Below are 24,286 nucleotides of genomic sequence, written 5' to 3' on the forward strand. Positions count from 1 at the left end.
TGAATGAAGAGTGAATTCTTATCTCTGTAACTACCAAGAGGGATGCTTTGTGGAGGGGATGATATGTGTGCAGGAGAGCAGCAGAAAGCACCTATGGAATACAGAGGACCTGAGGATAGTGACTAGAATATTTAGAGAAAGTAAAATTATGAAAAGGCCTTGCAATTAAGATGAACTCAAATTACTAGGGGTCTCTGTATCTTCTACATAGGGACATCAAATCAAGGACAGCTGAAAGATGGATTTGCTGTGTGGAATATGTTTTAGAAGGCCAAAAATGTAATGGCAGAAGGAAAACTGGAGTTCATGAGCTAATAGAATCCTGAGCCAAAGCTCTGGGGGAGAGACCTGGAGAAACACTGGCAAAGGGAAATCACCAGTCCTGGTGACTGATTTACAAGGGGAACCCCTTCCTTTTCTATTTATTCTAGTAGTTCTTCTGTCTCTGAGAGTTTGAGAGTTTGTTTGGGATAGCTGAATAAAGATCTCACTTACACTTTTGGGGTGGGGGGATGTTGTGGCAACGAGAGAGATTTAGAGATATGTGTGGATTTGAGAGTTAGTTATATACAGGATACTGTAATTAGGTATTTACTGGATAGGAAAAAATTTCATCCATCTATTTTCTATCATCTATCTTGAGATACAATTATACCTCAAGATTAAGAGGGCTGAGTATCCATCACAGGATAGCAGAGACAGCAGAAATGGAGGAGGGGGTCAGTGTGGAGTCAAGGAAATGGGAAGAATTTCTTTGTCGCTTTTTTCAGATTCTCTTGAATTACTTTCTCAAGATACTAACTCAGAGATAGGATGACAGGAGAGAAAAAGAGAGAGAAAGAGAGGAAGGGAGAGAAATGGATGTTTTAGAACGGTGCTGGGAGTTAGAAGTCATTTACAATTTACTATGTAGAATGGAGTCCTGTAGAGCTCTCAGCAGATTTCTCTAGATTTTCTGAGCCCTCCACATTCATTGTGTTGTAACATGTTAAGGTTTTCACGTGATAGGTTTGAGAGTTTCCTAAATAATAACAGAGATCAGACTATCTTAAATCTTTGGAAATATTAGCTGACAATTCAGTTTCTATCAGCAACATTCATGGGACATTTTCCGTGGGATGAACAACTGTGGAATGAGCTAAATAAGAGAGGTCCGTCTCTGAGAAATAGTATTTTAAATTATTGTTGCTATTACTTAAAATTTATAGTTTTTCGTTAATCATGTAGGTTTGCTAAGTGGCAGATATATGATTATGCTGAAAATTTTTGATAGTAATTGAGCAAAAATGTTCTGATTTTAAGATAAATGTACCCTAAGTATGTACTGAATTATATAGCTAAAGAATTTAAAAAAATATTTTTTAACATTTAATAAATTTTTATATTATATTGGAGCATAGTTAATTTACAATGTGTTAGTTTCAGGTGTACAACAAAGTGATTCAGTTGATTTTTAAAAATATTTTAGGTTAGGTGAAAAATCTAAAGTGGCACATACATCTTGGTATGTAACATTTTATGAATATATAGAGAGAATTAATTCCTTCTTTTTGGGGAAATATTAGTTTAATGATTTCTCTATCTTATGCTTATTTCTTTACTTTGCAAGCATGTAACCTTGAAGGCTGGTTGTATATGAAGATATATATCATGTTAGATAGTATTCATGACTATTATTTTCTGGAGGGTAAAAAAATAGTTACAGTAATTGACTTCACTTTGAAACATTGTTACTTTCTACTATCAAAAGAACCTTGAATATATAGACTAAGAAGGAATTGTTTTGAAACAAGGAGCGGTATTCCAAAGGAAGAATTACTTTAGTTTCACATACCGTCTGTGTGTCTATGTGCACACACACACACTTTTTAAAAACAAGCAGTATTAATTTAGGGATGTGGAATGCAGTTAATAGGACTATCCATTCATTTTGCCTGTTACCTTATTAGATAGACAGCTCATATTTCCCTTTTGAATTTACTTAAATGAAGTAATAGCATCTATAAGGCTCCTGGCGTGTTTTCACTTTGCATAGTCATTTTTCTGACCAAGGAAACTAAGAAGTGAAATTTTAGGGAAGATAGCTCATTAAAGGTATAACAAAGGTTAGTACCTTAGTTTGAGAGCAGCTGTGCTCTGTTTATAGTTGTTTTGCTTTCCTAATTGTAAATTGTTTTCTTAATACTTGTAGTATCCCTTTAATTTTTATTGTTAATTTTAGCTATGCTACTTCTACACAGATTGAAGAAACTGGGAGTGATTAGCTGTTTGACCAGGTCAGCACATATAGACCAACAAAATCCTTTTAAGTAAATAGATGTTTGGGTTGTAGGTTTGTATATTTTTATTCAGAATTTACATTTGTCATCATTTACACTGTCATCATTGACAATTTACAATTGTCATCATTTCTGTTATATCTGATTTAATGATTAAGTGTAGAATGTGTCAGTTCATTAAGTGATTCTTAAAGTAATATAATGCTTTAATACTGTGTATTTAAAATTTTCAAGTTTAGTTTATAATAGGATTATATTTTGATATATATGTAATGCCTATGTAATATATGTCTAATATATACATATGTAGTATATTGTCTAAGTATCTAAGTGTGTTTTGAAACATAATTTTGAAAGCCTAATTGTCCGTGTATAGCCACCATATGTTGAAGTATTGTTTTATAATTTGCATTATAGGCTGCAAAATTGAGGCCTCATTATATATCTTATAATGCAAAAGAGAAACTCTGCTTTATGTTTTTTCTATCAATATACAGAACTAAAAACCTTTTCATATCAGTGTATGCTGTTGAACAGTTTTCCCGAGGAAATATCATTTGAGTAAGCCTTCCAAACTTTGGGCTGGGACAATTGGACAATTGGCTGTTTTGACAAATATATAAATTACTTTAGATCTTTAGATCCAGGATTGAAATAAATTGGAAAGACTTTACTGTAACAGCTATAGTCTGTGTGTGTGTGAGAGAGGAGGTTAGAGGTGGAGCTGGAGAACTATTAATACTTTATGAATGTGTTGCTCTGTATCACCAAACTCCTGTCATAACCATTAAGGGAGATTTGAAACTTTATTTTGCCAGTTGTTTTTACTCTTATCTGTGAGATGATTGTATGTAGGTCTTCACTATTTATTCATGGATGCCTTTTGATGACCTTACTAGACAAATGAAAATCCTATAAATGTATGGTTGTCACTTATCTAAGATTACTTTGAAGAGTAAAGATAATATGTGTAGAGGATTAAATATACTGCCGGTATATAGGTGAATAATAAATAGTGTTACTGATATGTGAGGCTTTATAGATTAGCATACATACTGTTTTATTAACAAAAGAAATATATACTCTGTTGTCTTATTCTTATCTCAATATAAAATTAAAATTGTATTAAAAAGCAATATGGCCATAAGGCCAAGATAACATTTTTTTCCCTTGCCCTCTACAAAAAGGCAAATCTTAGGAGTAGTTGCTTTTTGAACTACCTCTCAATTTTCAACCTCTCAAAATTTGTCAAGGAGCAATTTGATTATTATCAAACGAAAAACACAAATTTTGATAAAGATCATTATATTGCTTTTTATTATTTTTGACAAGTTGATTTGATTCTTTTTCAATTGCAAGTGGAATTCCAGTGATATCTCGTTTGATAAGAAGCAAAATAAAATAGGTAATGGTACCACATTTGACAGCGTAATGATTCTCAGATCTCGTCCTCAAGACAAGTAAAAAGTTCTTTTGCAAAGTAATCGTTGATGTGAGGAGGAACACACTTGGAAATGGCTTACAGAGATTATATTTTGCTGTCATGCTAGCAAATAGAGCTAGTTTGCTAAATTGTTAAATCTGATGAATAGCTGATAATAACATAGTTGTGCACATGCAGAAGTGTTAGACTGAGACTAGAGGCGATTTTACTAGGGAACGGTTAAGATAGAAGTTTGGCTAAGCCAGTCACAAGTCTTTTTCTAGATCTTTTCACCAGTTACTACTTAGCACTCATGGAAGTTCACGCTCCATTATAAAACCTTCAGACAACAATAATCAGTAATTATTCATCCATCTTTTGAAGAAAAAAAGTGGAATGCATAGTTATATGAAACCTGTATATTTGTGTGTGTTATACTGGAATCATTGAATAAGTTCTCAGTTCAGTTCAGTCGCTCAGTTGTGTCCAACTCTTTGCGACCCCATGAACCGCAGCACGCTGGGCCTCCCTGTTCATCATCAACTCCCAGAGTTCAACCACACTCATGTCCATTGAGTCGGTGATGCCATCCAACCATCTCATCCTCTGTTGTCCCCGTTTCCTCCTGCCTTCAATCTTTCCCAGCATCAGGGTCTTTTCAAATGAGTCAGCTCTTCACATCAGGTGGCCAAAGTATTAGAGTTTCAGCTTCAGCATTAATCCTTCCAATGAATATTCAGGACTGATTTCCTTTAGGATGGACTGGCTGGATCTCCTTGTTGTCCAAGGGACTATCAAGAGTCTTCTCCAACACCACAGTTCAAAAGCATCAGTTCTTTGGATTCAGCTTTCTTTATAGTCCAACTCTCACATCCATACATGACTACTGGAAAAACCGTAGCTTTGACTAGATGGACCTTTGTTGGCAAAGTAATGTCTCTGCTTTTTAATATGCTGTCTTGGTTGGTCATAACTTTTCTTCCAAGGAGCAAGCATCTTTTAATTTCATGGCTGCAGTCACCATCTGCAGTGATTTTGGAGCCCAAAAAAATAAAATCTGTCACTGTTCCCACTGTTTCTCCATCTATTTGCCATGAAGTGATGGGACTGGGTGCCATGATCTTAGTTTTCTGAATGTTGAGCTTTAAGCCAACTTTTTCTCTCTCCTCTTTCACTTTTGTCAAGAGGCTCTTTAGTTCTTCTTTGCTTTCTGCCATAAGGGTGATGTTATCTGCATATCTGAGGTTATTGATATTTCTCACAGCAATCTTGATTCCAGCTTGTGCTTCATCCCATCCAGCGTTTCTCATGATGTACTCTGCATATAAGTTAAATAAGCAGGGTGACAATATACAGCTTTGAGGTACTCCTTTTCCTAGTAAGTTCTCAAGCTATAGTGAAAGACTAGTATAATCATCAAGATAGCAGGGCTGAACTCAGATTGGATTAGAAGTGGGTAAAATTCAGTTCCATTGGAGTTGATCATAGCGTAAAAGTTCTTTTTAAAAATATACTTGTTTGCATTGTTTTTGTGTCTTGAAAATAGCTAATGCTTTTGACTTCGGATGGTCACCTCAGTTCATCTGTAAGATCTAAAACCAAATGTGGAAGTACAAGTTAAAAATATAGGATGCTTTTAAAGATAGTGCTAATCTTTTAATATCCTCAATATTATTCTAGAGGGGTTTTAAAAATAAGGTTTCAGTTTCTTAAATCTTTCCTTGAGGCTGAAATATGTTAGAACAACATAAAACAAAAAGAAAAAGTGCATCAATTTTTTTCTTTCTTTTGATAGAACTTAGATACAGAGAAAATGGTTGTTTTGCTCACACATATTAAAAGTTCTTTTCCATCTACAAGAATATGTGAAATTTCCCCTAGGAATTCCTCTGATACTGTCAACCAAATATTTTTGTACCGTTAAAAACCAATATTGACAGCACCACTTGAAGTTACTTGGCAGCAGAGAAACCCACATTATGCTGTTTCTTATTCTGTCTTTCTAGTCTCACAGAAAACAGATAATTAAATAAATAAAGCCTTTAATTATGTGGCCACTGTGGCCATTTTGGAATATCTTACAATTTATATCTTTAAAAAGGTGAGAATTGGTGTAAGAATACTCCATATTGAGACACAGTTATGCCTGTACAAATCTATAATTTCCTATATAGAAGTTTCTTCCAAAGTTTCAAAAAGGCTTTATTAGACTAAAGCTAGACAGTTGATACAGCAGCTAAGCAATGTTGGCAAATATGAAGATTAGATTTTTAAATATGCAATCCTGCACAGATTTTGTTCAAGTTATTTTAGTGAAAAGGAAAAAAGTTATGTACTTTTCATTGCTTCACTGGTTCACTGGCTATTATTCTGTCTAGGTCACTGATTGTTGAGGAATTTGTTGAATTTACTGCTTGTATTTAGGCACAATTTCAAAAATATCTGAATTCCTTGCTCCACAATTGTCAGCAGCCGTTTTCTTTTTCATATACGTGTCATGAAATGAATGAAAAATATGAATATGATCACGAAAACATGAGCCACAAGCGGCTGTGGCTTTCACCATTGTTGAAAGCAGGAAGGAATTGAGGGAATGGTTGGGTACAAAAAGGGTGGCAGTTAAGTTGTGGTGATGGCATTGAATCCAGGGTGACTGAGTAGATTCGAGTAGGTACCATCAGTGAGGCCTGTGGGAGATTGAGACTAGTGGCACCTGAGAGCAACAAAGGAGAGTGAGAGCGCAGCTCTGACCGCTTATGGACTGAGTCAGCAGGAGTGGTCCCATCAGGGAAAGCAGTCAGGAGAGGTCTCGAGGTGGCTTTTTACAAGCAGATAGTCCCCTCGGGAAGTTTTCAGAATGTCACAGATGAGGAGTTCAAACAGCAGCTCCATGAGGACTTGACTGTGAGAGTTTCAGGAAGGGTTCTGCTCATGGCAACAAAGGCCCACGAAAGGGAGCCTCCAGGAGCCACACCTCCCTGGCATGGACTCTGTGTGCCTGTCTGTATCTTAGCTTCTTGGCATTTGTTGTGTCTGATTTTCACAGAAGCCCTCTGTGATAGTCATTTTCTCTCCATTTTAAGGTTGAAGGAGCTGAATAAGGGTCAGAGAGGTTAAATTACTTACTACTCCAATCGTGTAACTATTAAGTAAAAGCAACACCGCTCAATTCTTTTTTCCCATCACTGTAGGTAATCCTAAGAACAGGGAGAGCTTGAACGGCCATAGATCTATACACAGAGTCTGAAATTACCAAATTGAGAGGGAGGGGAATGGTAAACTCCCTTACGTTAAACTCCCTACTTAAAAACACTTCAGCTTTGAAAGTGTGATATTATTTCTGTTAGTTTAAATTATTTCTTAGTCTGGAAGACTTGCCTTATTTTGGTTCACATCCCAGTTAGTGGTCAGGTCAGCTGAGATTCTAACCACTTTGGGGGACACCATTGCATGTCCCCCATCTTATCAGTGGCAAGATACCCATAAGGGACATGAAATATGGACTGTCATTGGGTATATTAGGGCCTTGAGAGATACATGATTGCCTGAAGTAGTGATATTTTAGAAACATGGATTACCCTTGTGGAGTCATAAACTGCAGTGTATCTACTTGTTATTTATTTATTTATTCTTAAATAAATATCTATATAGCAGAATCTGGTTTGGTATTTACTTTCATTGTACTCCGGTAAGAAGATATAAGGATAGCCAGTCCTCACCCATCTTTATAAATTTCCAGACACCACTGTTGTTTATCCAGAGAAGTTAATTATCCCGTGTGATTAAATTTCCTGGGTTGGTTCACAGCACTTCCTTCCTAGGAAATGTGGACATGGAGGTGTTTTGGAAGAAGCGATTATGGTAAGAATATGTATTGGTCAAGTGTGGCTCAAGACTAGTGGATGTAAAGAATCTTAGCTACCTATGAAAATCAGTGAATCATTTCTTCTTAAATAGGACATTGATTGTGAGGAGATTCTGAGAAAATCGTTAAGGGTCTTAAGAAAAGTGCCTGTCAGTGATTGCTTTTCATTTGAGAAGTATGTGGATTGACTGTGTGCATATGCTAAGGATTATGGTTTGCAAATATGTTTCCTCTTTTCTATAAATTTAATGTATTTGTTTATTTTTGGTCACTTATGAATTAGCCTACCATAAGGTAAGCTCTCATTTGTACATAATCAGTTGTAGGCCACATGGAAGTTTTCCTTTCCACTTTAATAGTGCTAACCAGTCTGGATTGTGAATTGCTCCTTTGCATTGTCTGTGTACAGGGCTAAGGCCAACACTTCCTGTGTTGACTAATTGTATTGTCTTTAGGCTTTACAGAAATGTAATTGCTTATATAAGTGGACATGATTTGATTTAAAGTATGACATAACTCAGTTTTACCCTAAGGGTTCCTGCCCTGAATGACTGTTGGGAAGCATATAGGAAAGCAGTTATATTCAGCCCTGATGGAATGGAAATGTACCTGAAATATTGCCTGTCTTTGATATATTTGGAACTTTGCAGCTTTAGTATAATGGACAAGTTACATGGGGAATTCTCTTTTGACATTACTCACTGGTATTCTCTTGGCTTACAAGAAGGCAAAGACCTATCTGGCTGTAGTAGAAATCTGAATTTACTAGATGTTTCCTAGTGCAGTACTGTGCCTGTAAGCCTTATCTTGAGATGACCCATCTTGAATTAGGAGAACATAGCATCAGTTGCTGTTCAAGGAGTAGTAAAGTGAATCGCTCATGCCTAGCTCTTCTCTACCAATGATCAGTGCTGAGAAAAAATTACTTAGGTTTAGAGTAGTTTCTTGACAGGAAGGTTCTATGCCCTTCCCTTTGACACATGCTAATTCCATCTGCTACTGTGGCATCTATTGTCACCTGGGATGTAGATTTTTAGAGTATTTAAAGAATCCAACAGCTTGCGTAGATTTGCAAAGAATGAAAGACTAGATCTTGCATGATCTTGGCTTTTATTCAATTCTCTGGGAAGAATATGGAGCAAAAGTGAACATACAATAAGAATGGACTAATTGAGTGGAGTTACATAGAGTGACCAGATACCCACTTACCTGGGACAGTCCCAGTTGTGTCTGTTGTCCTGAAAGTCCTTTATATTGTATGTTTACTGATAAGAATGGTTGAGTTTTAAGTTAAAAACAAGCAACAAACAAAAAAAGAAAACCTTACTTAGGACAGACATTGTGTTGCCTTTTGGCCAAATGTCCTTGTATATTTAAATATAAAAGCAAAACTTAACATGTAGAATTTATTTCATGGAATCTTCAGATTATATATATTAACTATGTCACTTTGAGTAACTATTCTAAATGGATTCTTGGGCTAAAAAAAAAAAAAACTTACTTTGATTAGAGTACTATCCCCTTTGATCAAAAGTTTCTGTATACCTTTAAGATACAGCCAGTATTTAGAATTGATTTCATAAACCAGTTAATTAGATCTGGCTTTGAATATAGTATCTAAAGTACTTTGCACTCTGTTTTTCCAACCAGTCAGTGTAAATCAAGGTGCCTTGATACTTAATGTACGTGTTTTTGTTTCAAACAGCAAATAATTTTACTTATTTTGGTGATTCATGCTACCCTTATTAGTTCAAGTAAGTAAACAGAAAGGCCTGCCTTGAAGCTCCAGTACCCTTGGCAACCATCACAAAGGCAGAATACTCTGACTTACATGCAGAGGGATAACATTATCATAGTTTCACGTTGTACTATCTTTTATTCTCTGGTCTGCAGAAAGTATAATGTGGTTAGCAGAAGGGAGAGAAATTGCACATCAATATCCTTGATTACTTAGAAAACTTGTCTTATATTTTAAAAAGTAGGCAAATAAGGGAGATAATTTTTTGAAAATCTTATTGTCCCATGATAATAATGTGTAGGTTGTAGCTCATATTTTCTTAAGGTGTTGACAGGCATAGCCTGGAAGAAGCAAATATATGACTTATACCTAGCCCTCTATGCTTAACTTCTGTTGATGATTATACTGTTGAAGTAATATTAAGAATTTTAGGTTCAGAAATTACAGTGTTGAAAATAATGCAAGTAAATGTTTAGAGTCTAAAGCCATTTGAAAAGAAATTTGATTTTGTATGATCATTTCTGTTTAGAATTTTCCACACACGAACTATTACAATTTTATACTTCAATTAAATCATTATTTTTCTTTTATTTTGAAAATTATAGAATTGCCACATATAATGGCTGAATAGTGATCCTCAAAGATGTCTACATCTTAATTCCTGGAACCTGCCAATGATACAGCAAAAGGGACGTCACAGATGTTGGCTGAGCATTTTGAGGTCAGGAGAGTATCCTGGATTCTCTGAGTGGACCAGTCCCATCGTGTAAACCCTTCAAAGTGGTGAATCTTCTAGGATAGGTCTAGGATGAGACTGAGAAGTGGGAAAGATTACAAGCATAAGAAGGACTGGATTCCCTGTTGCTGACTTTGAAGTTGGAGGAAATGGGTTGGGAACCAAGGAAATACTGAGGTCCTTACGAGGGGAAAACAGGAGGAGACGGAGCATAGTCATGGGAGGAGATGTGACAGCAGAAACTGGAGGGGAGGTATTTGAGAAACGGGTCTTGAGCCAAGCCATACAGTTGAAGCTAGAAGCTGAAAAAGACAGGAAAAATGATTCTCCCCTAGAACCTCCAGAAGAGCCACACATTGACTTTAACTCTGTGAAATTGACTTTGGATTCCAGAACTCTGAGAGAATAAATTTGTGTTTTTCAAAGTTGCTAAGTTTGTGGTAGTTTATTACAGAAGTAACAGGGTACTAATATACCACATTAGCTGCCGAAAAGGTGAGAAATTCTGATAAATTACAAAATGGGAGCTCTCATTCTATAAATGAATATGCTCATCATAACTCACATATTGTTTTTTTCTCTTTTCATATGGTACTTTCTATATCAAGTTTTAAATATAAAATGTTCAGTGCCTTGGGGATAATTTTTGTGTGAAGGCTATTCAGATATTTACAATGGTTTTAGAATTTAGTTTTCAAGTTTTTAATGTTATAGATTCAGATGTTAGTCTTAATCTTTCTAGTGCAACTTATATTTTAAATTTTTACTCTAGGAGACAATCACATATAAGAATCTTTGAAGAATTAATATCTTTTGCAAATCCAATTATTTAGATACTTTCAAACATTTTAATGTATTTGATTTCCTTTAAATACTGCAATCACCTGCTTGATAAACCTTTATATCTTAAGTAGTTTTTATACATTTGATAAATGAAACTTATAAATATGCAAATATGGTAAAATTTAAGTTCTTAAGTGTTCCATTGCCATATACATAAGCCAAAATTAAAATTAATTGCCTAATTATATTTACATAATATTATAAGTAAGAGTATTAATAAAAGCATTAATATGATGGTTTTGACTCTCTTAAACTTTCCTCTATTTAATTACAAATATTCCCATCTTGAAAGATCTTTTTCTACCTGTTAAATAATTACGTGATTTCACATAGTTTGTGAAGTTCCCTCTCGATGTAAATTCTACTGTTGTCTTCTCCTCTTAGTTAAGTTTGCACAAACGCTGGTGCTTTTAGCTTGGGCAGAAAGTGGATTCTTGTTGGAAGTTTAGGTCAGTTCCATGCAATCTTGTCTCAGTTCCATTACTTTAGGAGGTAATCGTGTCCCCCACATCCCTGGATCCAATTTATATATTACTTCTGTGTGCTGAAGAGTCTCTAGTTCCTACCCAGATTGATCATTTGATTGGATTTTTAATTACTTTAGCTCCTAAGATAAATGAAACCCTTTTCTATCTACACTAAAGAATTTTGAACCTGATAGGATAACTGCTTTTTCATACTTAAATGTTTTTAGGGTTCTTAAGAAAATGCTTCTTAGGGATATTAAATGTGTGATTGAACGTTGGCCCTCTGTCAGGGCTTTTCCTGACCACCTAGTCACAACTTATAAGATGCTTCTTCTAACTTAGTATCTTTCCTTATAAATAAAAAAACACTTTAGGGCACCAATATCTAATATCTGAATATCTAAATACAATTTGTATATGGATTTAACACAATATGTTTAACTTGTCAACTCTTCTTGGATATTTAAGATTCTATCAGTTTTTGTTTTTGTTTTTTTTTAATGTCTTTATGCATATAGTATGGCAGACGTTTCCCCAGTTACATATATAACATTTATGTTTGAACTTATCTGTTAAAATTCCTAAGATTAATATTGTCTTTAATATTTTAGTATTGTCTGTTAATATTGCTAACATTAATATTTATAGTTTTTATTTTAGAATTATAGTGGTTCTTTGCTTTCTTCAATTTGAAAATTACAAATACATATGGTATGGGGCTTTTGCTCTGTTTTAAAAGAGAAAGATTTAGAATAAACTGTTACATTTAATAGCCAGTGCTTAACTCCATTGATGGGTAGACTGTGTATGGAATATATCTAGCAAATTCACAATGAGCAAATAATAAAATTGAAAAGGAAACACTTTCCGTTTTCCAGCTTTCTTTTATAACAACTGGCCTGTTATTTTCTCTATATATCTAAATTCATTTTAATTTTTTAAAAAGTAGTTTGAAAAATATGCATTCCTATAAATATTTAGGAAAATTCCATAGGATAATTTCTTAAAATTTCACCCTAGCTTGCTATTACCGTTCTCTGTAATGTTCTTTAGATACCTGAAATGCAAAAAGAGATTCTTAAAAACATAAATGTGAAGACATGTCAATTTTCTCCAAAAGTCCTTTCTTTTGCAAAAGAAACATTTGCATTGCTTATTGAATACTGTAGAGCTGTCTTTGATAATTTAAAATATCTTTTGATTGATTAAACTTTGATTTACACACAAAGGCTTAGGGAAATCTTTATTTAGTAAATTGAATAAGATTGAGAAAACCACAGGAGAGTGTAGCAGGCAACTCTCTGTTTTTCTTCTGTTACATCCCAGAAATCTAGAACAGTGTGTGGCACTGAAGGATTTAAACTAATGATTTATCCCATTATGTGGTAAAACTTCCAGAAGCAGAACTGTGTGTGGTCACGCTGTATGCAAATTAAGTCTTTAGTTATATCTGGGCTATTTGCTTTCTAGGAAATCCTCGTTTCTTCCTTTGATCCATAATTATTATTCAAATAATTGTTTTTTTTAAGTGAATTAGAAGTGTTTTGGGTTATAAGATGTACTTCGGAAGAAAGTTGGACTGTTATTTGAGGAGACAAACAAACAAACACAAAACTGTGGGATCTGAATCTTTTATGAGGAGTTGATATTCCTCTCTTCTAACTGACTGGGCCAAGGATTCGAAGCCAGTGAAAGCCTTCCTTCCTGAAAACATTTTAGGATAGGGCCTGAATAAATGTTTGTTGAATTGAATTGAGTCTTTGGAAGAGAAAGGAGTCTTTTGTGGTTGTTAGTGGATACCTAGTTGAAGTGTTATGAAAGACACTTAGTGTTTTACTTGTCATATCTCAGCCTCATTTACCTGTAGATTTCAAGAACATAATTATGGAAATAATAAAAAACCTGACATACAAAAGATAGCAGTAGGAGAGATGGTGATGGAGAAGAAAGGATAATGTCTTTGCCCGGGATGGGGAGTGTGGTGGAGTGAGGGGGGCTGGGGGTGGGTGTGAATCAGAAACACAAATTCAGCCAATGTTGGCTGAATGTTCCTTTGCCTTTTTTTTTTGCTTCCCACCGGTTTGTGGAGTGAACTTGAGAAACTCAGACGGGCTGACAGGGAACAGGGAACACTCAAGAGTGGTCTCCAGCAAGGAACTTTTTAAATAGTTAATAGTCAGTAGTTTGGCTGCTTTAATGTAAGTCAGTAGAATTACAGTTGAAAAACATTTACCTGTTCTTTGTTTCCTGCCAATTCTTAACCTTAGATACTTTCATTTTTTTTATCTTTTTATGTCACATTTATGTGACAGTTATGCTTTATATTTCTTAAGTCAGATTTTAGCTTTTAAAATGATTTAAAGTTATGCTTGTTTTTGAAAATCATTTATATTCATACTTTGTTACTTATTTATTGTGTGCTAGAGGCAGGTGTTAAATTATACATCTGTATCTATCCATCTGTATGTGTATATGTTTGTTTCTTATCTCCTTGGGGGGGTTGTCTTTTCTTAGTTCTTTTTATTTTCTCTTCATAATTTTAGCTCTTGACAACCCAGATTTATTCCTCATATGTTTTGAATTTCCTGCCCTACTGTTTGTATCCTTTTTCCTTCATAATTTACTTTTTCATGCAGTTTTAAGCCTTCTTGGACATTCTTAAATATCTGAGTTGATTTTCCCCAGAGTCTTAAACACCTCTGTGTGGATATCATATTTGATTTTCTGGAATCCTGTTGCTTTTTAACATAACATCCAGTCCTTGGATATGGAATGTGTGATCACCCAAGTATTATACATAACAACTGTATTTGGGCAAAAGAGTTGCGTGCTGTGAGCCAAAAGTTTGTATAACCTCAACAGTCACTCCTGGGGAGGGCTTCTTTCAGCCCTTGGTGCCAAGCTAGGGGAGATGATATCCCTATATCTATCATTAATGACAAAACAGTAGCGATTGTGTACCTGTGTTTCTGTTTAAAATGATCATGTTTCTAGGTTACTTATGCAAAGATGGTTCCCACCTTTCCTGACAAGATTTTACAAAGAACAAAATAGTTGGTGAGTACAGGAGTTGTCTCAACTTGGAATTTTCACAGTGAAATTTTCTTCTACTGGCAAATAGTTATTTAAAGTCATCAAGTATATCTTTTATCCAGCATTTTAAGTGTCGAGCTCTTGATATACAAAAAAACCTTTCTTCCTATTTATTTTTGGATTAGTGACCCAAGTCACCCTCCTCCCCCCCACCCCTCATTCCTTGTGGTTCAAGGATACGGAAGACTAGAGTTTCTGGAGGGAAATTTGGTTAAATTTCATGAATTAGGCCAAGTTTCAACACTCTTGATAGTGTGGTGTGATCTTCCTGCTTTTCTCCTCCAGGGATTTTGTCTCCAACTCCCTTGTAGGTGTGCTCTTTTACCTTGATAGGGTTTATCTCATATAGCCAGTGTGCTGTGCAAGTGAAAATCAGCTTTAGAGGCGACATCACTCATCTGGCAGTCCTGGAGTATGATTAAACTGTCTTCAGAAGAAGTATCATGTGTTCTCCACAAACTATTGATTTATTTGCCTTTTGTCTAAACTGGTTTCCATTTAAAAATCTAATTCTGCCTTCAGAATGGGAGAAAATAATAGCAAACGAAGCAACTGACAAAGAATTAATCTCCAAAATAAACAAGCAGCTCATGCAGCTCAATACCAGAAAAATAAATGACCCAATCAAAAAGTGGGCCAAAAACCTAAACAGCATTTCTCCAAAGAAGACATGCAGATGGCTGACAAACACATGAAAAAATGCTCAACATCACTCATTATCAGAGAAATGCAAATCAAAACCACAATGAGGTACCATCTCACGCTGATCAGAATGGCTGCTATCCAAAAGTCTACAAACAATAAATGCTGGAGAGGGTGTGGGGAAAAGGGAACCCTCTTACACTGTTGGTGGGAATGCAAACTAGTACAACCACTTTGGAGAACAGTGTGGAGAGTCCTTAAAAAACAGGATCTAGAACTGCCATATGACGCAGCAATCCCATTGCTGGGCATACACACTGAGGGAACCAGAATGAAAGAGACACACGTACCCTAGTGTTCACTGCAGCACTATTTACAATAGCTAGACATGGAAGCAACACATGTCCATTGGCAGATGAATGGATAAGAAAGTTGTGGTACATATACACAATGGAATGTTACTCACCTATAAAAAGAACGCGTTTGAGTCAGTTCTAATGAGGTGGATAAATCTGGAGCCTATTATACAGAGTGAAGTAAGTCAGAAAGAAACACCAATACAGTATATTAACGCATATAAGTGGAATTTAGAAAGACGATAATGATGACCCTACATGCAAGACAGCAAAAGAGACACAGATGTAAAGAATAGTCTTTTGAACTGGGTGGGAGAAGGCAAGGATGGGATGATTTGAGAGAATAGCATGGAAACATGTATATTACCATATGTAAAAGAGATGACCAGTGCAAGTTCGATGCAGGGCGCTCACAGCTGGTGCTCTGGGACAACCCAGACGGATGGGTTGGGGAGGGAGGTGGGAGGGGGGTTCAGGATGGGGAACACATGTACACACATGGCTGATTCATGTTGATGTATGGCAAAAACCACCACAATATTGTGAAGTAATTGACCTCTAATTAAAATAATTTAATAAAAAAGTTAATTCTGATTATTTTAGGCTACTGATTTTATACTAGGGAGAGTCAGGAGTTAGATCTTATTTTCATACCCCCTCTTTTAACTGGAAATAATATCAAATTACTTTTAGTTTTTATTAATCTTGCCTTAAGGTTTGAATTCATGAATAAGAATCAGTTGTGATTTGATTCTTTTGAACTCAGCTGGTACCCCTAATCATTTAAGCTCTGTCAAAACCTGCTTAGTAAGGGACTACTGGTATAAACATCAGTAAGAATCAACTTCTGATAGATCAGTTAAAATAATAATAGCAATTGTTACTATTATTATGAATATTATCACTGATACAGCTAACATTTGTCAGCCATTAGTATACCACTCTTTTAAAGGATTAGCTTGTTTACCCCAGAGATAGATAATAACTTTTACCCTCATTTTTTAGGTGAGGAAACTGTCACTGGAAAAATTATCCAGCATTACATAGGCAGTGACAGAGTTGGGATTTAAATTTCGGCATCTAGGCTCCAAAGTTCATGTCCTTTTAACACCCGGGCTATATCTGTAGAACATCTTTAACATTTCCAGGCCAGGAAAAACAGTGAGTGACACCTCATCTCTTATGGTTGTTTCATAATCATTTGATAATACTTTTGAATCAGCTAGATGCCTGTTACAGAAAATACAAAGAAAATATTTTTTTCTAAATAGAGAAGTTTTATTATTTGAAATTATGAGGAACCCAGACTAGGGACTAATTCTTTTAATTAATTATCACCATAAAGACAGATGCCCCAAAACTTTTCTAAATTAGACTTACTATGTTTCCAAGCTTATAATTGACTTAAAAGAAACAGTTATATATATGCATGAGTATTTGTACCTGTAAAACATATGTATTTCTTAAAAAGATAAAATTATATATAAAATTAAAGAGATAGGAATAACAGACCACCTGATCTGCCTCCTGAGAAATCTGTGTGCAGGTCAGGAAGCAACGGTTAGAACTGGACAGGGGACAAGAGACTGGTTCCAAATCGGGAAAGGAGTCCGTCAAGGCTGTGTATTGTCACCCTGCTTATTTAACTTATATGCAGAGGACATCATGAGAAATGCTGGGCTGGAAGAAACACAAGCTGGAATCAAGATAGCCGGGAGAAATATCAATAACCTCAGATACACAGATGACACCACACTTATGGCAGAAAGCAAAGAAGAACTAAAGAGCCTCTTGAAAGTGAAAGAGGAGAGAGAACAAGTTGGCTTAAAACTCAATATCCAGAAAACTAAGATCATGGCATCCGGTCCCATCACTTCATGGCAAATAGATGGGGAAACAATGGAAAGAGTGACAGATTTTATTTTTGGGGGCTCCAAAATCACTGCAGATGGTGACTGCAGCCATGAAATTAAAAGATGCTTGCACTTTGGAAGAAAAGTTATGACCAACCAAGACAGCATATTAAAAAGCAGAGACATTACTTTGCCAACAAAGGTCTGTCTAGTCAAAGCTATGATTTTTCCACCGGTCATGTATGGATGTGCGAGTTGAACTATAAAGAAAGCTGAGTACAAAGAACTGATGCTTTTGAACTGTGGTGTTGGAGAAGACTCTTGATAGTCCCTTGGACAACAAGGAGATCCAGCCAGTCCATCCTAAAGGAAATCAGTCCTAAATATTCATTGGAAGGATTGATGCTGATGCTGAAACTCTGATACTTTGGCCACCTGATACGAAGAGCTGACTCATTTGAAAAGACCCTGATGCTGGGAAAGATTGAAAGCAGGAGGAGACGGGGACAACAGAGGATGAGATGGTTGGATGGCATCACCAACTCAATGGACATGAGTGTGGTTGAATTCTGGGAGTTGATGATTGACAGGGAGGCCTGGTGTGCTGTGGTTCATGGGGTCGCAAAGAGTTGGACACGACTGAGCGACTGAACTGAACTGATAGTCAAGCCAGTCAATCCTAAAGGAAATCAGTCCTGAATATTCATTAGAAGGACTGATGTTGAAGCTGAAGCTCCAATACTTTGGCCACCTGATGTGAAGAACTGGCCCATTAGAAAAGACCCTGATGTTGGGAAAGATGTGAAGGCAAGAGGAGGAGGGGACAACAGGGGATGAGCTGGTTGAATGGCATCACCAACTCGACGGACATGAATTTGAGCAAGCTCTGGAGTTGGTGATGGACAGGGAAGCCTGGTATGCTGTAGTCCATGGGGTCGCAAAGAGTTGGACATCATTGAGTGACTAAACTGAACTGAATGGATACACACACACACACATATACATTTATCTATATCTATATATGGGCTTCTCAGGTGGCTCTAGTGGTAAAGAACCCACCTACCAATGCAAAGATGCAGGTTTGATTCCTGAGTCTGGGAGATCCCCTGGAGCAGAAAATGACAACTCATGCCAGTAGTCATGCCTGGGAAATCCCATGAGAAGCCTGGTGGGCTACAGTCCATAGGGTCACAGAAGAGTTGGACAAAACTTAGTGACTAAACTACAACAACAACAATGTATATATAGTAATGGAAATCCTAGCCAAGCAATCAAGTCACTTCATTGAGAGCTTTTTGATGTTGTTGAGAGTTTTTAGCATAAGTGGAAGATGAATTTTGTCAGTTGCCTTTTTTTGGATCTGTTGAAATGATTAAATTATTTATATTCTTTATTTTACTAATAGGATATATATCATTGATTGACTTTCATATGTCAAATCATCCTTTTATTTTTGAACTGAACCCCACAATTACAGTGTATGATCCTTTTAACATATTATTTTAGTTGGTTTGCTAATATTTTGTCAAAGATTTTGCATCTGTGTTTATCACGGATATTGGCCCATAATTTTCTTCTTTGTGTACTGTCTTTGTTTGGTTTTGGTATCAGAGTAATGCTAGGTACATAAATTGAGTTTGACAGTGATCCTTCCTCTTCAGTTTTTGGAATAATTTGAGAACGATACGTATGAACTCTTCTTAAAGTGCTTGATAGAATTCACCTGTGAAACCATCTGGACCTGGAGTTTTGTTTTGTGGGAGTTTTTTGATTACTGATTTCATTTCTATTAATTTATTTATTCAGATTTTCTGTTTCTTCATTATTTAATCTTGGAAGATGACATGTTTTTAGGAGTCTATCCATTTCTTCTATGTTATCTCATTTGTGGGCATATCACTGTTCATAGTATTCTCTTAACCATCTTTTGTATTTCCTGTGGTGTTGGCTTAATTTCTTCTCTCTCATTTTTATTTTATTTGTTTAGGTTCTCTCTTTTTTCTTGATGAGTATGGCTAAAGATTTATTGATGTCATTTATCTTTTCAGAGAACAAACTTAGTTTCACTGAGCCCGCCTATGGCTTTTTAAGACTATTTCATTTAATTCCACTCTAATATTTATTATTTTCTTACTTCTACTAACTTCGGGGTTTGCTTGTTCTTTTTCTAGTTTCTTTAAATGTATATTTAAAGTTACTTATTTCAGATTTTTCTTGTTTCTGCAGATCTATCTCACTGTGAATTTTCCCCTTAGAACTGCTTTTGCTGCATCCCATATATATTGGGCAGTTGTGTTTCCATTTTCATTTGTCTCAAGGTTTTTTAAAATTTTCTTTTTGTTTTCTTTGGTGACCCATTGGTTGTAGAGTAGCATGTTGTTTATTCTCCATACTATTATTTTCTTTTCTAGTTTTCTTGAGGTTGACTTCATACCATTGTGGTCTGAAAGATTCTTGATATGATTTTGGTCTTCTTAAATTTATTGAGATTTGTTTTGTGGCCTAAAATACGATCTGTCGTGAAGAAATGTTCCATGTGCACTTGACAAGGATGTGTATTTTGCTTCTTTTGGATGTGTGGTTCTCTCTATATCGTTTATTTCATCTAATGTATTATTTTAGGCCAGTGTTTCCTTTTTTTCTGTCTCAGTGATGTGTCCATTGACCTAAGTGAGATATTAAAGTCCCATATTGTTATTGTATTACTGTCTATTTCTTCCTTTATTTATTTAATGTTTGTTTTATACATTCAGGTACTCCTGTGTTAAGTGAGTAAATATTTACAAATATTATATCGTCTTATTATATTGGCCCCTTTTTCATTAGGTAATACCCTTCATTATCTTTTTTAATAGTCTTTTCTTTTATAGGCTCAGTTTGAAGGCATTCCAAAATCAGCACCTTTTTAGTACCCTTTTCCTCTACATTTTCTGTTTTTGATTTCATATTTTACACCTTTTTATTTTTGGTATCCCTTAACTACTTATTGAAGTTGTAGTTAATGATAGTACTTTTTTCTCTTCACCTTCATGTTAGCTTTTTAAGTGGCTGATCCACTGATTTTACTATATATAAGTGAGATTTTTCCTATATTTTCTTGTTTATAGTTGTGGCCTTTTCTTTTCTACTTAAAGAAGACCCTTACTATTTCTTGTAAATCTGTTTTGGTCGTGTTGGCTCTTTTAGTTTTTACATCTGAGAAACTGTTTCTCCTTCATTTCTGAATGACACAACTTTACCAGATGGAGTATTCTAGGTTGCAAATTTTTTTCTTTCAGTATTTCAGATATATCTTGCCACTTCCTCTGGCTGGCCTGTAAATTTCTGCTGAAAAATCAGCTGATAGTCTTATGAGATTTCTGTTATATTTAATTAGTTGTTTTTTGTTTGCTACTTTAAAAATTCTGTTTTTATTGGATTGGCCAAAAAGTTCATTCGGTTTTCTCATACTATCTGAAGGAATGTTTTGGCTAACCCAATATTTTAAGCTTTTGCTCTTTGAATTAGAATATGTCTTGGTGTAGATCTCTTTAGATTGATCTTGCTTGGGAGTTTTGTACCTGGATGTCTGTTTCCTTCCCCACATTAAAGAAGTTTTCAGCCATTGTTTTTTCAAAAAAGGTTTCTGCTCCTTTCTCTCTCTTGTCTTCTGGGAACTCTGTAATGCAAATGTTAGTGTGCTTGATGTTGTCCCTTAAACTCTCCTCATTTTTAAATATTCTTTTTTTTCTTTTGCTGTTCTGACGGGGTTGTCTGCACCATTCTATCTCCCACATGGCTTAGACTTCTTGTGTATCATCTAGTATGCTGTTGAGCCCTTCTGGTGCATTTTTTAAATTACAGTTACTGTATTTTTCAGTTTTAATCTGGTCTTTCTTATATTTTCTAATTTCTTTTTTAAAGTTCTCATTGAGTTTCTCTATTCTCCTCACAAAGCATGAGCATTCTTAGGACTACTTTTTTGAACTCTTTATCAGATAAATTACTTATCTGTATTCCATTAGGGTATTTTCTGGGAGTTTTAATTTTCCTTTTGTATGAAACATACTCCTTGATCTCCTCATTTTATTTGACTTTAGATTTTTGTTTCTATGAATTAGGCAAAATAGCCGCCTCTCCTGGTCTTGAAGAATTGGCCTTATATGGGAATGTCCCCTGTGCAGATTACTTGTGCTTGGTGGCTTTGACTGGCCGGCTGGAGCTGGAACAGGTCCTGGACAGGTGTAATCCTTGGGTGAATGCACCCCAGGGCAATTGGAGATGAAGCAGCCTGGGCTGGGGGCAGTCCCTGAGGAGTACTGTGCCTGTGTCCACCTTGACAGGAAGGCTGGGGCCAGGGGGCGTCCTAAGGGGCCTCAAACTGTGGTTCTTGCTGGTACTTCCAGCCTCGGAGCTGACTGGTAATTCCCTGCCTGTTTGGCAGAACCTCTAGTGCTAGTAAATGAGGTTCCTTCCAGTATAGTCCAGCTTTTTAACATATTATTTTTTAAAATGTTATTTTATCACTGTGTCCCAGGGCAGGTGAGTCTAAACTCAGGCCCCTTAGCAATATCCCTCCCTATTGTAGTTCATAGCATCAGGATTTGGGTTCCAGAGGGTACTGTGTCTCTGTCTTTCCTACCCATTTATATCTGGTTCTTTTATTTGCAGAAACTGTACATAAAAAATCGGTCAACCCTCAGGTCTTCAGGTTGAATTGTTCTCTATGTAGGTGACCTTCTGTGTATCTGTGGAAGGACATGAATTCAGAGGTCTTCCTATGCTGCTGTCTTGGGACCCTGTTCCCTGATCCTAAAACTTTTTGACAAGATTTGAGAATTGGTAAATTGATTTATATCATAGAAACTCTCATAAAGAAGATGTTTGATTTTTATTTACAAATGTGTCTAAATTCAATGTTATGAAAACACTGTGTTTGTTTGATGTAAACTGCCTTCTACTGGTGTGTGCTTGTATTGATTCTTAGTGAATTGTGGTTTGAATTCAAAATAGCAAGTGCTAACCTTGATATAAATATTTTCATATTTGCATCATAAGTATGAGAATTTGCACTTTGAGCATTTCATAAATATTAATCAATTAAACTTCAGAACACTCCAGTGATCAAGATATTGTAAATCAACCTTCTGGATGAGTCTTCAAATTTTTCAGCCCACTGAGGTATTCTCTGCCTTCTCTCCTCTAAAAGAGATAAGAGCCTTAATGTTGATTTGTTCTTTAAAATATATCTCACTTTATTTTAAAAGGAATATTTTAAAATATAGTAAGTATAGCAAAGGAAGGCTCAAGCAATTAGTACTGTGGACACACCCAATCATTTGGAGTGAATTGTAATAGCCTATTTAGTCCAGCTTTAAGCCAGCTCAATTAAAAACAAAACCACCATGAGTAGTGATAACAGTATCTTGAATTATCAGTCTAATTATGTTTGAAGATATAATGATGAGTATTTTGTTTTAAGAAGTCTAATAATCAAGTGATATATAGTATATCTTAGCCATCAAAAGTGTCAGTATTTGAATAATGTTGGATTCATTTATTCAGTAAAGATTTTGTAATGCATCTTTATTGCCCTAGGCAAAAAGATGTAAAAAGAGAAAAAGACCATGCCTTGCCTCAAGGAGTTCACAGACCACATCATGGCTTCCTTAGGCACATTAGCTAAAATGTAGTTAGATTTTTGAATCCTTTTAAAAATGAAGCAGCCTCTGTGGCTGTTTCAAACTGAGATGATTATTACATTTAATGACTTGAATAAACATTATACAGTGAGTCTCTGACATTCTTGTCTTAATGTGGAAAAATACAAATCAATGTAGAACTGCAAAATCCAGAGTTGAAAAGCTGGATATACTGGTTTGGAACCATGATGAATAATAAAAACTTAATTTTTTTTAATTTGTGAAATTAAGAAACAATTAGCAGTTATTTTAGGATAGATTTATTTCAGTTGTAACCTGTTTTAAATTTAAAAGGGCACATAATGGATGAGGTATATCGTATATTCCTTTACATTTCAATGAACATAAGTAGCTCTGTATTAGTATACTAGATTGTTTTTGAGAAAGCACCTCAATATATAAGAAAATGCTAACTACTATTTCTTGAACATTAGTACTCAGAATTTATCTTTTATCAAAAATTACTGAGAAAAATGATTTCTACTGGAGAAAAGAACTTAACAAATTATTTTTTTAAATTCTATTTCCCCCCACATTTTAAAGTATTATTTGTCTGTCTTTAGTGATACAGCATACATGACTAATATCTGTTCCATACTTTAGCACTTCAGCTCATTCATATCCTCATGAAAGTAAAGTATTATTAGTTTTCTGTTCTGTGTGTGTGTGTGTGTGAAAAAGACTCCTGGTGGCTCAGATGGTAAAGAATCTGCCTGCAATGTGGGAGACCCGGGTTCTATTCCTGTGTTTGGAAGATCCTCTGGAGAAGGGAATGGCAACCCACTCCAGTATTCTTGCCTGGAAAATCCCATGGACAGAGGAGCCTGGAGGGCTACCTGCCATGGGGTTGCAAAGAGTCAGACACAACTGAGCGACTAACACACACACACACACCCTCCAAATTAAACTTCACATGCAGATGATATTTTGAAAATTGCAAAAGTATTTTCTTCAAATAACTAGATATGACACTCTCTTCAGCAATAACTGAACTTTTCTTTGAAGGTTTAATAGACTTGTTAGTGGTTCTTGTTTTACTTGATTGCCTACTACAGCTATTATGCACTGAACAATTAGTTAAGCTGTCAAAATACTAAGAGATCATATGGAAGCAGTCAGTTTCTGCCAGGTTAGTAAGTCAGTCTTTCAATAATGCAACTATAATTTTTAATCATATATTTAGAAAAATTTAGAATAACTAGGCACTTAACCAGATACAGATCATCTTATTTTCTTTCCTTTTTTCTTTTTATCTCCATAAAAATGCTCTGAGATTGGAACTGTTCTTATCTTATAAATTAGGAAGTAGT

The 24,286-nt window shown here is 35.4% G+C and overlaps 1 protein-coding gene and 1 long non-coding RNA gene across 10 annotated transcripts in view; both read left to right on the forward strand.

The window, feature by feature from the left end:
* The window catches only part of PRKD1 (protein kinase D1), a 773,210-nt gene that overhangs the window by 440,969 nt on the left and 307,955 nt on the right, over positions 1-24,286 (forward strand). The gene's annotated exons all lie outside the window — the stretch shown is intronic.
* LOC145528887 (uncharacterized) overlaps positions 14,352-24,286 on the forward strand; it is a 30,447-nt gene continuing 20,512 nt past the window's right edge. The window contains exon 1 of the long non-coding RNA XR_014070765.1: positions 14,352-14,408. This is a non-coding gene — a long non-coding RNA (uncharacterized LOC145528887). The remainder of the gene's footprint in view (positions 14,409-24,286) is intronic.

Source organism: Giraffa tippelskirchi, chromosome 12 (assembly GCF_054371585.1).
Source record: "Giraffa tippelskirchi isolate mGirTip1 chromosome 12, T2T-mGirTip1v1.2.pri, whole genome shotgun sequence".
NCBI lineage: Eukaryota > Metazoa > Chordata > Mammalia > Artiodactyla > Giraffidae > Giraffa > Giraffa tippelskirchi.